Consider the following 14777-nt stretch of genomic DNA (forward strand, 5'->3'; position numbering starts at 1 on the left):
AGGGAAGGTAAGCCTCAGAGGGGTGGTGCTGTGTATGAAGAATTTTTAAGGCAGATTGATGCTGAGTAGTAGAATGCATGGAAGAGATACATAGCAAAGGAAGCTGGAAAGATCTTTTGAGGTTCTATTGTGAGGGGCTTCTGTGCCTTGCAAAGAAGTTTGGACTTCGTCATGTACACAAAATTAAATTAGGAGACTGGAATAATAGAGATCCGTGTTACATAGTGGCAAAACCTTTGGTGAAACTGTTGCTTGGGAAGCAGAAAAAGTACCAGGTATGTATCTGTAGTGCTGGGGAAGGATCTGAAAGCGGAAACTTAGCCCAGTTGTTTCTGATTGCATTTGATATGTTACCACAAGAAGGAAAAGAAATGGGCCAGTTTGCATGCAGAATTTAGAAAACAGGCCCAGCAATTGTAGGGTTGGAAGATGAGTGGGTTTCTCATCAAATCAAAGATGAATCCATTACAACATTGGGAAAAAGACCAAATGCAGATGAACCCCCCTTTGTTAAGACTTCTGAAAAAATTGAGGTTGGACACATGAGCTGCCAGAAAGGTAAAGAAGCTGGACATGTCCAGAGTTCCTATAACTGAGCTCAGGGGGAAAGGCCAGCACAGATCAGCCAGCTCCTAGTCACGGTGTAGATGCTCAAGTTCATGATGGTGATTTTAACTGCTGAGATTGGGGGTGGCTGTTACGCACCCTCAGCTGACTGATACATAAAATGCAAAGCCATCAAAGTTTTTCAAGCCCAAGGTTGAAATAACCTTGGAGGTATTTAACTCTGGTTGCAAGGAGGAAGATCAATTAATTAGAGGCATGGAGTCTGGAAATACATTAGGAGGCAGTTGGGATTTAGAGGCTGTTTTAGTTTCCTAGGACTGCTGTGATGAAGTGCCACAAACTCATAGCTTCAAACCACACACATGTTTTTCACGGTTCTGGAGTTCAGGAGTCCAAAATCAGTCTCACTGGGCTAAAGTCAAGGTGTTGGCGGGGCAGGTCCCTTCTGGAAGCTGTGGGGGGAATCCCTTTTCATGCCTTCTCTTCTGTCGTCAAATCTCCCTCTGCCTCCCACTTCTGAGGAGCCCTGCTGTTTCACTGAAGACCCATCCAGGTAATTCAGGATAACCTCCCCATCAGAAGATTCTTATTTTAATCATACCTGCAAAGTCTCTTTATCAGCCTGCTAGGTCTGCCATAACAAAGTACCCCAGCCTGGGCAGCTTAAACAACAGACATTTCTCTCTCACAGTCCTGGAGGCTGGAAGTCTGAGATCAAGGTGTGCCAGGGCTGGTTTCTCCTGAGGCCTCTCTCCTTGCCTTGTAGACACCGTCTTCTCCCTGAGAACTCACATGGTCATCCCTCTGTGTGTGTGTGTCCTAATCTCCTCTTCTTACTAGGACACTAGTCCTGCTGGATTAGAACTCACCCTAGCAACCTCATTTTACCTTAATTACCTCTTTAAAGACCCCATCTCCAAATAAGGTCACATTCTGAAGTCCTGGGGTTCAGGTCTCCAACATATAAACTTGGGGGGATACAATTCAGCCCATAGTAGGGTCCCAGGGTGGGCTTTGGGAGGGGGCTTGGCAACAATGAATGAATGCTATAAACATGAGCAATGGGTACTACTTGAAAATCTCAACACTCCAAAAAGCAGCAAAGAACGCAGAAGCAGAGAAAAGACTGTTGCTATTTGCTTCCTTTTTATACTTTTTTTCTATTTGTTGAGATTCTCCATTTGGTGAGACACCGTTCTCCTGGTTTCCTTTTGTTCTTTGAGCATATTTTAGGCCATCACTTTAAAGTCTGTCAAGTAAGTCCAATGTCTGGGAACATGGTGTACGATTCCATTGATATGAAGTCCAGAACAGGCAAATCCACAGGGACAGAAAGCAGAGGTGTTCTCCAGGGACCGGGGAGGGGAGAGGAGGGAATGACTTTTAATGGTTATGGGGTCTCCTTTGGGGTGATGAGAATGTTCTGGAACTAGATAGAGGTTCACTAGATAGGTGGTCACACAACATTGTGAATGTGCTAAGTGCCCCTGAATTGTTCACCTTAAAATGGTGAATTTTATGTTATGTAAATTTTACCTCAATTAAAAAAAGTTGGGGTGGGGGATGCATGTAGAAGAAACAAGAGGCATCTGCTGTGGGTCAGATGTGTCCCCCAAAAGTTCACATGTTGGAAACTCAACCCCATTGTAACAGTGTTAAGAGGGCGGGAAATCCTATTATAGTGTTTTAAAGGTGGAGCCTTTAAGAGGTGACTGGATCACAAGGACTGTGCCCTGGTGAGTGGATTGATCCATTCATGGAGTCATGGGCGTGGTTCTGGTGGCTTTATAAGGAGAGCGAGTGAGCAGGTCATCTCTCTCTTGCTTAGCCCGTTCTCGCCATGTCACACCCTGCATTGCTGTAGAGTCACCACCGACAGCAAGGCCCTCACCAGATGTGTTCCCTGGACCTTGGACTTCCCAGCCTCCAAACTAAGGAATCAATTTCATTTCTTTATTAATCACGCAGTTCCAGGTGTTCTGTTATAGGCAACAGAAACGGACTAAATACATCCGAGAAAGAAACCCTGGGTCAGGAGCAGGAAGGAGAGGCATCGGTGGAATCAGAGAAGGATGTGGGAGGAGAGAGGCCTCCATCAGAGGGTGCCTGGGGGGCGGGTATCAAGACAAGTGCACATGAACGTTCCAATGCCCATCTTGGGACTGGGACCGTTTTCTCTGCTTCTGTGTTCTTTGCTGCTTTGTGGGTACTAGAGGTTTCCGAGTGATACACATTGATAATTCCCACATTGCTGTGTGTTTAGCATGGGATTTCTCATTTAATCTTTAACACCATCTGGAGATGTAGGTCTGATTAACCAGCTCTGTTTTACTGATGAGGAAACCAAGGCATCTGAAAAGAGTTGAAAGTTGCAGGGGGTGTTACATGGAGGTTGTGTGAGTGTAAACCCAGCATAAGTACACAAGCCAGTGTGACTGCTCTGTTCCCCCACCAGCTTGGGTGTAGGGAGTTCCGTGGTGTCCCCCCAAAATATATATCCATATCCTAACCCCTGGAACCAGTGAAGGTAGCTGTGTTTGGAAATACGGTCTTTGCAGATGCAACTGGGGAAAGATCTAGAGAGGAGATCATCCTGGATTAGGATCACCCTAAATCCAGTGACAGGTGTCCTCATAAGAGACAGAAGAGGAGACACAGACTCAGAGGAGAAGCCACGTGAAGACGGAGGCAGAAACTGGAGTGATGTGGCCACAAGCCCAGGGACGCCTGGAGCCACCAGGAGCTGGAAGAGGCAGGAAGGATCCTCCCCTAGAGCCTCTGGAGGGAGCATGGCCCTGCCACACCTGGATCTCAGACTTTTGGTCTCCAGGACTGGGAAAGATAAATTGCTGTGGGTTTAAGCCCCTAGTCTATGGTACTTTGTAACAAGAGACAAATGCAAGTTGTTTCCAGGCACTGACTCTTAAATAGTCACAGCGGTCAACTTGGTGTGTGCTTCTTTGTCCACACTTCTGGCGAGACAGATCATTACTCTATTTCTTACAGATTCTCTGGTGTGGAATGATCACACCTAGGAGCAGGCCGTGTCCAGACATGCAAGCCGGGGGAGACCTGATGAATGGCTTGATGTTTCTCTAGGCGCACACAGTGGCAGGACACAGCCCAAGAAACAACCTGTGTCTGTCTCCTGTTACAAAGTACCACAGACTTGGGGATTAAAACCACAGGAATTTATCTCTCCACGTCCTGGAGACCACAAGTCTGAGATCAAGGTGTGGCAGGGCTGTGCTTCCTCCAATCACAGGTGTCCTTATAAGGGACAGATGAGGAGACACAGACACAGAGGAGAAGCCACATGAAGACAGAGGCAGAGGGTGGAGTGATGCGGCCATAGGCCCAGGGACGCCTGGAGCCACCAGGAGCTGGAAGAGGCAGGAAGGATCCTCCCCTGGAGCCTCTGGAGGGAGCACAGCCCTGCCACACCTGGATCTCAGACTTCTGCCTCCAGAACTGGGAGAGGATGAATTCCTTTTAAGCTCCCATTTTGTGGTACTTTGTTATGACAGACCCAGGACATTCATACACTCGGAGCTTGTTAAAACTGGCAGATTCTGGTGAAATAAGGCCCAGGAGTCTGTGTTCTCATTCAGCCTTGGAGAGATGAGCCCCCAAGAGTGCTCTGAGAAACTCTGCCTAATGAGTTTCTTTTGTTAATTTGGTGTATTTTAAATGTTGGGTGCAAGTCAAAGGAGATCAATCCTTCCAAATAAAGCCAGGAAGCCTCATGCCTGATCTCCTGAGGGTGCACAGGGTTTTTTGTTTGTTTGTCTGTTTTTTAAAAGTAGTTGTGGATCTATGTTCTACAGGTTCCTACTTTTCCACTGCCTGAGTTGAGGGAACTGGAAGGAAAAAGTCAGGCGCATCCCCTCTGTGCTGCACGAACATTTAGGACACTAATTGCAGCAGGAGCAGGTCCTGAGCTCACGCGTGCCTCCTCTGCAAACCCCAATAGACAGGAAAGAAAATGTGTGCTTCACCACGGGTTTTCCCTGGGGTCTACGAGGGGGTTTCGTGAGCTCTCTGGAGCAAGTGTGCCCTGTGGATGTTTTAGTGTTTCTTTACAACTCATCTGCTTCCTGATCCATCTTCAAGAAAGCCAAAGCCTTTGACAGATCCCCTCTGTCCTGTGCACTCCTGGCTGCCTTGTTTGGAAAAATAAAAGGTACGTTGAAAAATGCCCCTTTTTCCATTTTCATCTCTGATTGAATTCTCCCCTGACCCCTTCATTCCCCACGGCTGTGTTTCAGGTTTAGATGATAAGGGAAAGAATTTTGTATTTGGATAATACAATTTTCTCACTTGCCTTCAGCAGCCTTCAACTCAATTTCCTCTCCCCGGAGACAGTGTATATTATAGCATAGAATCAAATTCCTTATTCATAGGGAAAAAGTTCCAATTTAATCTGAATATTCAGTGTTCTGCGTTGGCCAGGGTGATGGATGGCATATCGAAATGCTCGTGGTTCGGGTAATCAAATGGCAGAATGCGCACTGGTATTGAAAGGAATAATGAGGTCTATTCAATATTCTCATAAGGTGCAGGAATGCACATTACATCGCGGGGACCCTGGCTTTCTCTTATTACCTTACCCGTAACATCTCCATTGTAAAAAAGAAAAAAAAAAGGAAGTGTGGTCAAAAATTAAGAATTAATTTGAGTGAGAACGTGTAAAATGGAATAGCTGCGGATAGCAAAGTCGACCAAGGGCCACCATTTAGGTGAACAAATACAGATTGCAGAGGGGAGCAGGTCCCCATCAGAATCGGAAAAAGCTACTGCACCTAATGATCCCGCCAAGCCTTCCCTAAGAAGGGCTTAGGAAAGTGGAAAGATCAGTTCTTTCATGGTAATGGAGAATTAAAAGCTCACCATTCTTTATAAATCCTGCTGCACCTGCAGAGAGTTGGCAACCTAGAAGACTGAGAAGACTCGATCATAACTAACATTGTGCATGTCTCTGATTATACCTGACCCACTCAGGAGCTTTCTGGGAACATGTTTTCCACATGCCCTCTCTTCTTTCTTTGGTTAATACTCGGCGTGAGGGTGTGTCTTTTCCATTCTCCTGTCATTGAAGACGTTTTGGAGGATAGATAAAGTGCAAATGAGCAGCTTAGGGAAGGAAAGTGAGTATCCAGGTGGTATTTTGAGAAGGAAATGTCTGTTTCCCTCCCAACGTGCCACTGAGGTAGGTGAGATTTCCTCAGCATTCTTGGCTACAAAAGTGGGGGTGCCAGAGCAGCTTCATCCTTGTTTGGGCTCGATGGCCGAGCAGACTCTTGTATCTCCACACATGGGACTGGCCTGTCACAGGGGGTCTTCATCTGGATGTGGGGAATGCCCATCTGAGGTCCCAAAACTGTGGCGCTCATCCCTGCAGACTCAGAGGTGGCATCAAGGGTAGAGTGGTCTGGGCCAGGGACGCCCATCCTCAGTTGCCTCCATGGTACACGAGCTGCCCGGCAGTTTCTTTCTTTCCATACACAGCTCTGCCCTGCCCCCCCTCACCTGGGCACAGGTGGGAGTCCAGGCTGCCAAGCCTCTGCTCCTCACACCTTCCTTCCTGGGCTTGACATGTGATCCAGGGTAGCAGAACAGGACTGTGGGGAGACCCTATGGGTGAGAGGTCATGTCCAGAGACCCCCACCTCGTCCCAGCATCCCTGCCTCAGTGGTCCAAGTGAGCTTCTGTGGATGGGCCACCCTGACTGTTCTTATCTGTGCCGACCTGGGATACCCGGTCTCCATCCCTCCCTGCAGTTCCCTTGGCTGTGGAATATCCTTTAATAAACCCCTCCCTCTCGTCCACTACTCAGAACACGATGATACTGCAAAACACCATTCAGTTTGTTTTTAAAACTATTGTTTTAAATTTTTTATTGAGGTAAAATTCATAGAAGATAAAACTCACCATATTAAAGTGAACGGTTCAGAGGCATTCACACATTCACAAGGTTGTGCAACCACCACCTGTCTAGTTCCAGAACATCCTCATCACCCCAAAAGGAGACCCTGTACCCATGAAGCAGTCCCTCCCCGTCCCCTCTCCCCAGCTCCAGCAACCACCGGTCTGCTTCCTGTCTCTGTGCATTTGCCTGTTCTGGACACTTATAAATGGATCATACACTAGGTGGTCTTTTGTGTCTGGTGCCTGTCACTGAGCATAATGTCCTCAAGGTTCATCCATGTTGTAGCAGGGGTTAGAGCTTCATTCCTTTTCATGACTGAGTAATATTCCTGCTATGGTCTGAATGTTTGTTCCTCCAAAGCTCACCTGGGAGTTTGATCCTCAACATGGCAGTGTTGAAAGGTGGGGCACATAGGAGGTGATTAGATCTTGAGGGCCCTCATGAATGGGTTAACCCATTAGTGGGTTAATGAACTAATGGGTTATCATGGGTGTGGACTGGTGACTTCATAAGAAGAGCCCATGATATGGGCTTCTCCTATTCTCTCCACGTGATATTCTGCATCACCATGGGGCTCTGTACAGAGTCCTCACCAAGAAGAAGACCCTCACCAGATGCACTCCCTGTATTAGTCCGTTTCTGTTGCTTATAACAAAATACCTGGGACTGGGTAATTTAGAAAGAAAACAAAATTTATTGCTTACAGTTTTGGAGGCTAGAAGGTCCAAAGTCCAAGGACCACATTCGGTGAGGGTCTTCTTTGGTGGTGACTTTACAGCAATGCAGGGGTCTCACATGGCAGAGTGGTGGAGCAGAGAGAGAGAGACTCTCATAAGCTCTCCTTTTAAAGCCCTCAGAACCACGCCTCGAACCACCATTATTAATCCATTCACTACTGCAGGTCCTACAATCCAATCACCTCTTCAAGTCCCCAACTTTCAATTACCATAATAGGATTTCCCACCCTCAACGTTACAGTGGGGGTTAAACTTCTAATATATGGACTATGGGGGACACGATTCAGTCAATCTACAGGACCCCCAGACTGTGGACTTCCCAGTCTCCAAAGCTGTAAGAAATAAATATCGTTTTCTTATAAATTACCCAGTTTCAGTATTCTGTTACAAGCAACAGAAAACAGACTAAGACAATTCCACTGCATGAGTGGACCACAATTGTTACCTGTCCACCTGCCTGTGAACACTTGGGTTGTTTCTGCTCTTTGGCTGTTATGAATGGTGCTTCTGTGGAAGAATTTTCTTTTTATAGGGAGCGGTTCATTCTGCTGTCATACTGCCTTCCACCTGGCAGCCATGCTCTGACTTACCTGCCCTGAGCCTCAGTTTCCCCATTTGTGACATTGCCTTTATTACTGTCCTCCCTTAAAGGCGCTCTGAGGAGCATTTGATGAGCGGACTTGGGAAAAGCCCTCAGAACAGCTCTTGGTACAGGGTAGGAATATGACCTCCTGTTGAAGAGGTCCTCCAGGTGAAGTTTCTCTTGAGTGCTAGAGTGTGATTCACTGCACATCTGCCTCCGAGGAAGCATGTCCTGTTGAGCCTTGTGTGAGGCACCCTGCTTGGGTCATTCTGCTTCTTTAGTGGATTTTTGACTCAACCGAAACCTTCACAGCCGCCCAACCTCTGAGTCTCTGAGACCCGTGGGTGAGCCAGCTCTGAGCCCTGGGGATTCCCTCATCTTTCCGGACTGCTTGTCCCTCTCTTGCAGGTAGTGACCTTGAACACACGCTGCCAGTAGTGGATTTGATCATGTCTCTCGAAAATTCAGGTCCACCTGGACCATATTTGGAAATAGGGTCTTTGCAGATGTTATTAAGGTAAGACTAGGTCATCCTGGATTAGGGTGGTCCCTAAATCCGGTGATAGGTGTCCTTAGAAGAGACAGAGGAGGAGACAGACACTGAGGAGAAGCCACGTGAAGATGGAAGCAGAGACTGGAGTGATGCGGCCACAAGCCCAGGGACGCCTGGAGCCACCAGGAACTGGAAGAGGCAGGAAGGGTCCTCCCCTGGAGCCTCTGGAGGGAGCACGGCCTTGCCACACCTGGATCTCAGACGTCTGCCTCCAGAGCTGGCACAGGATCAATTCCTGTTGCTTAAGCCCCCGGTCTGTGGTTCTTGGTTGCAGCAGCCACAGGAGTCTCATGCACAGCAGCATCTCCATTTGGCCATGGGACATGCAGACTCATGAGCCCTCACTCACCAGCACCAACACCTCTAGTCCCTTCTGTCCCCCTTAGAAGGTAGGAGACACTCCACTGTGAGCTCCAGGGGTCATTAGGTAAAGTCAGTAAGAAAAGGCTGTTAAGAAAAAATGTTTTCTATATGAATACATTACACTGAGCCAAAAAATACAATTGAATTGTATAAACTAACTTACCCATTGTCTTAATCTGTTCTGGCTGATTAAAATACCACAGGTAACTTATAAACAACAGACATTTATTGCTTACAGTTCTGGAGGCTGGAAGTCCAAGATCAAGGTGTGGCAGAGTCAGCGTCTGGTGAGGACCTACCTCCTGGTTCATAGATGGTACCTTCTCTCTGTGTTCTCACATGGTGGAAGGGGCAAGGGAGCTCTCTGGGGTTTCTTTTATAAGGTCACTAATCCCATTCATGAGGATCCACCCTCATGACCTCGTCACCTCTCAAAGGCCCCACCTCCTGGTACTATCCCTTTGGGGGTGAGGGTTTCAACATGTGAATTTTGGGAGGACACAAAGTTTCAGACCATATCACCCACTTGAAGAAGGATAGACTTTGAATCATTAACTCAGATCATAGCATGGTGACAAATTCAAAGGCTCCAGGCCATTTTCCCCTGCAGATCCCTGTGAATTAATCACCCTGTGTTGACAAGGACGATATACAGAATTTAACTAACCTAGTGGTAGCAAGTTTTCCTCTTGTCTCAGTCCAAGGTCTACATCTGCTATGGTTTGCTTGTGATCTTCTGTGGGCCAAATGTGTCCCCCCAAATATCATGTATTGGAAATGACCCCCATTGTAACAGTGTTAAGAGGGTGGGAAATCCAATTATGGTATTTGAGAGGTGGGGCTTTTGAGAGGTGATTGGATTATGAGGACTGTGTCCACGTGAATGGATTGTTCCATTCATGAAGTCATGGGTGTGGTTCTGATGGCTTTACAAGGACAGCAAGTGAGCAGGTCAGCTCTCTCTTGCTCAGCCCATTCTCGCCATGTGACACCCTGCATTGCTGTAGAGAGTCACCACCAAGAGGAAGACCCTCACTGGATGTGTTCCCCTAACTGTGGACTTCCCAGCCTCCAAACTGTAAGAAATAAATTTCACTTCTTTATAAATTACCCAGTTTCAAGTATTCTGTCATAAGCAACAGGAATGGACTAAGACATGTTCCTTCCAAAATTCATGTTGAAACTTAATCCCCATTTTGGTGGGATTAAGAGGTAAGGACTTTGGGGAAGTGATTAAGTGTCCTGATTTAATGGTGAGGGCTCTGACCTCATGAATGTATTAGGGCCCTTGTAAAAAGGCCTCGAGGGAGTGGGTTTGCTCCTGTCCACCTTCCCCCTCGTGAGGGCGCAGCAGCAAGACCCTGTCCTGGAAGCAGAGAGCAGCCCTCACCAGACACCAGCGCCATGCCTTGATCTTAGACTCCCCAGCCTCCAGAACCCAGAGAAATAAATCTATGTTCTTTATAAATTACTCAGTCTATGGTATTTTGTTATAGCAGCACAAACAGACTGAGACAACCTCCATTTTACTTTAACACATTGTACCCCTTTTTGATGTTACTTTAGACCCCTTCAGAGGCAACTTCGTAATGTTTTGACAGCTGTAAAGATATTCATGCTCCGTGATTCAATAGTCCTCACCGCAAACCTCTCTTAAGGGAATAGCCCCCGCAAAGTGAGCACAGACATTCAGCGCTGTATGATCCATGACAAGGAAAAATGGAAAGAAATGAACATGACCAGTGATAGAAGAGTGGTCTAATAAGTTACAGTGTATTCACTCAAAATATTCTGCCGTGCTGCAGAGAGTAAGAAGGAAGCCCTATGGTACGTGCATTTGTTATAGGAGCAAAAAAGGTCAGTAGCAGAATAGAACATTTCCTCCATAAGAATAGCCTTTGGACAAGACTGGAAAATAACACACAAAAAAGAAAATCATGTCTGTCAGGGTGGTAGAGTTGAGAAGTGATTTTAAAAGTATCTTAACCTTGTGGTGTTGTGATGAATGAGAAATATATCTTTATTTGGTCTTCAGCCCTGGTTCCTGACACAGAACCCCTGAATCCGTGTAATTTCCCGAGTATTAGGGTGATGGGAGCATCTCCGTTGTCGTTGTGGTATTTGGTCTCAGCCCCGGGTTTCTGACACCAAAGCTTCTAAGGCCCTTGGAATCTCATGAGTGATGACTGACTTTTTTATGCTAATGAGGTGATGATGGCTGGGGGTGGGGGTGGGGCAGGAAGCTTCAGAAGGGACGCTGGTTTCCAGCAAGGCCAAGGCGTGACCAGAGGGCCTGGGAAGGGAGGGGGCTGGAGGTTGAATTCAATCCCCATTTGGCCAGTGATGTCAACAATCATGTCTACATAATGGAACCCCCATAAAAACCCTGAACTGTGGGAGGAAGCTTCTGGGTTGGTGAATACATTGAAGTGCTGAGCAGGGTCCGTGGGACCCCCACATTTATAGCCAGTCAATTAGAAGTGCAGGTGGCACCAGGGCCATGCAATTGGCATTGGGGGCAGGGTGGCAGTCTTGTGGTCTTGTGGGACTGAGCCCTTAACCTGTGTGGTCTGCGCTAACTCTAGGTAGACGGTGTCAGAACTGAACTGAACTGGAGGACACCCAGTTGACATCCAGAGATGGTCAGAATTGGTCAGGGGGAGGGAAAACCACACGTTTGGTGTGAGGAGTGCTGTAGGTCAGAATGGGTCACAACCTTCCAAACCTTAAGCAATGATACCCTCATGAGTTAGAAATAAGTCTATGTGAAAATTACTTTGGAAAAGGTTAGACTATAAATAAGTGTAGTAAATGAAAGCGGAGAAGACAGTCTTACTGTTGTCGGAAATGCGTGGCTCTAGAAAATAATTTACAAATTTTTCTTTAAGAAAAAAAGACGTCTTCTAGACAATTCTGTAACTAAAAACCTTAGCTATAGGACTTTGGCTATGGAATACATTTTCCCCCTAAACTTAAATGAGGCAGAAACTCTTAGGATCTCAGCAGTGACACTCTTCTGTTCAGTCAGCACAATTTTAAGTAAGTTGGAAACAGGGGCTGGATTACTCAGTTAAGTAGAAGCCTCTTTTTTTTTTTTTTTTTTTTCCTGCTTAAGACCTACATTTGAGTCCCTGTAGGTGGTGGGAAGCACAGCTTTCTTAATGACACAGAGCTGTATTTCTGATAGCCAGTAGTTGTGATTAACATCATTACAGTACAAAAAACTTTTTTTTTTTTTTCTGATTACAAAAGTTGTAGGTGCTGACTGGAGAACACTTGGGAAATGTAGATAACGTATAAAGAGGACAAAAATTCACCAGTAAGGATCCCATCCAGACATGAAGACAGTGGGCTCAGCTCTTCTTCCAGATTTCATTAATCACTGTAATAAAGGACATTGGCCAGTTACTGCACACACGGGTGAAGGCTGAAATCGAGTCCCCCTCTCCAGGGGAGAAGATGACCAGCCAGATGAGAATCTGCGGTGTGCTCCAGAAGGTGTCGGCAGCTCCTCTCAGCTGGTGGCTCAGAAGACAGTCCAGAGATACGAAGGCCTAGGAGTCAGCCCGCAAATATGGGGAAGGGTCCCAGGCAGAGGTAATAGCCAGGCAAGTGGCCCCAGGCTGGAGTGAACTGGGTGTATCTGGCAGAGCCATGGCCTGGAGGCTGGAGAGAGGGAGATGAGGTGAGGTCCAGACCAGTAAGCCTGGGCTGGTCAGTGTGACCTTGTAGTAATGGACAAAAAGCCACCAGTAAATCTGACACAAAGGGGTGACCTCTGATTTGCATTTTTAAGAGGGGACAAGAGTCAGTCTGGAGCTCCTTGAACCCTTAAACACGGAGTTACCATGTGACCCAGCAATTCCATTCCTAGGCATATACCGAAAGGAAATTAAAACATACATCTGCACAAAACCTTTTAGGTGGGTGTTTATAGCAGCATTATTCACAATGGCCAAAAAGTGGAAACAACCCAAATGCCCATCGGCAGACAAATGGATAAACAAAACATGGTCTGTCCATGCAGTGGAGTAGTATACAGCCATGAAAAGGAACAAGGCATCGACACATGAAAACATGATGCCCAATGAAAGACGCCTGACACAAAAGACCACAGGGTGTGTGATTCCATTAATATGATGTGCAAAACAGGCAAATCCACAGAGACAGGAGGTGAGCAGTGGTTTCTGAGGGTTGGGAGCTGGGGGAGTAGGGGAGTGATAGTTCAAGGGAACGGGGTTTCTTTTGGGGGTGATGAAATGTTCTGAAGTTGACTGTGGGGGTGGTTGCACGGGTCTGTGAATGCTCTGAACACCGCTGGATTGCCCACGTACGTAGGCAAACGGTATGGTCTTTGGGCTATGAGGGGTCTTCGAAAAGGTCACTGAAGGATCCAAATAATCTTTTAGTTCAGTTTTCCACAGACTTTTTATATGTCATATATCTCAGTAAAGCTGTTTAGAAGAAGAAAAGATGAGACCAGGGAAAAAGAGTGCTGACAAGATGGCCACATGTCCAGGGAAGATGATATGGCTTGGACGTGGTCGTGGGCAGCTGGCGGGGGAGTGGTGGACGGAAACGGGCTGGGTTCAGAGGTGGTGGTCTCAGGGCTCCCGCAATGGGTGCTGCAGCAAAGGGGGACCCTGGAGCACCGCCTGAAATGTTAGCTTCACTGTGGTGGAGGTTTCCGTAACCATTGCGTGAAGGAACGTGTCTGTGAGTTGCTCAGGCTCGTGGTCGGTGAGCATTACTGAAACATGATGTGGACACTTGAGCTGGGGCTGTGGGCTGCTCAGCTCTGGGGGAGTATGTGTGTGCACGCGTGCTCGAGAAACCTCTGAATGTCTTTACCTGGTCATGAAGTAATGACTGAAAATTAAGTGGGTGTCGTGGGCTGAATCATGTCCCCCAAAAGATACACCCACGTCTTAACCCCTGGTATGTAGGAAGTCTTTATTTGGAAATAGGGTCATTGCAGATGTAATTAATTAAAATGAGTTCATCCTTGATTAGGATGGCTCTAAATCCAATCACGGGTGTCCTTATAAGAGACAGAAGAGGAGATACAGACACAGAGGAGAAGCCACGTGAAGATGGAGGCAGAGATTGGAGTGATGCAGCCACAAGCCCAGGGACACCTGGAGCCACCAGGAGCTGGAAGAGGCAGGAAGGATCCTCCCTGGAGCCTCTGGAGGGAGCACGGCCCTGCTACACCTGGATCTCAGACTTCTGGTCTCCAGGACTAGGAGAGGATAAATTCCTGCTGTTTTAAGCCCCCAATTTGTGGTCATTTGTCATGGCAGCCCCCAGGACACACACAGTAGGAGAGTTTGTGATGGGACCTCAACCTGCATGAGCACAAGTCCTGGAGGACGTTCTAAAGTAGCGCAGAGGGGTGTCTTGCCGCACGTTGGTTGGAAGAGGCTGCCCCAGGCACCGTGGTCCTGTCCGCGCCACTCCCCACCCAGGGTCCAAGAGGACGTCGACTCAGCAGGATCCAGCTGGCGTGTGTGTTCTCCTAAGACACCGCTGTGGGAAGGATGCCCCTGCGGGAACAGCTGAAGTCAGGTCCTGTTTTGGCAGCACATAACTTGGGCTATTTTAGGGCCCTTGTCCATGCCTCTGAGGTTATGTCCCAGCACATTTCAGGAAGTCACAGCCACATGTGGTATTAAAGCTGCATTACTGTCTGGCTCCAGAATCTGAGGTATGTAATGAACTCTTAATCCTCAGCTTCAAGCCACCGCCAAGCACTTTCATGACAGAAATGCACGGTTTTATGCGCCTTTGACTGGTCAAGGCAGACGCAGGGACTGTTATGGATTCAGAGCACAGGTGGTGTTTGTGGAACCGTCTTACAGTGCCAAGCACAGTCACGTAGATGGACGAGATGGGTTTCAGTGGCGAGGGAGAGGCCCTGCCTTTCTGGGGATGCGGTATCAAGCTTGCTAAGAGTTGTTGGTGTTTCTAGCTGTAATTGCCCTCCTCAGGAGCAAAAGGAAATCCCCGTAGTCATGTTCCCACAGTTGTTAGGGGCAAATGGTC

This window comes from Cynocephalus volans, chromosome X, assembly GCF_027409185.1.
Source record: "Cynocephalus volans isolate mCynVol1 chromosome X, mCynVol1.pri, whole genome shotgun sequence".
Classification (NCBI taxonomy): Eukaryota; Metazoa; Chordata; class Mammalia; order Dermoptera; family Cynocephalidae; genus Cynocephalus; species Cynocephalus volans.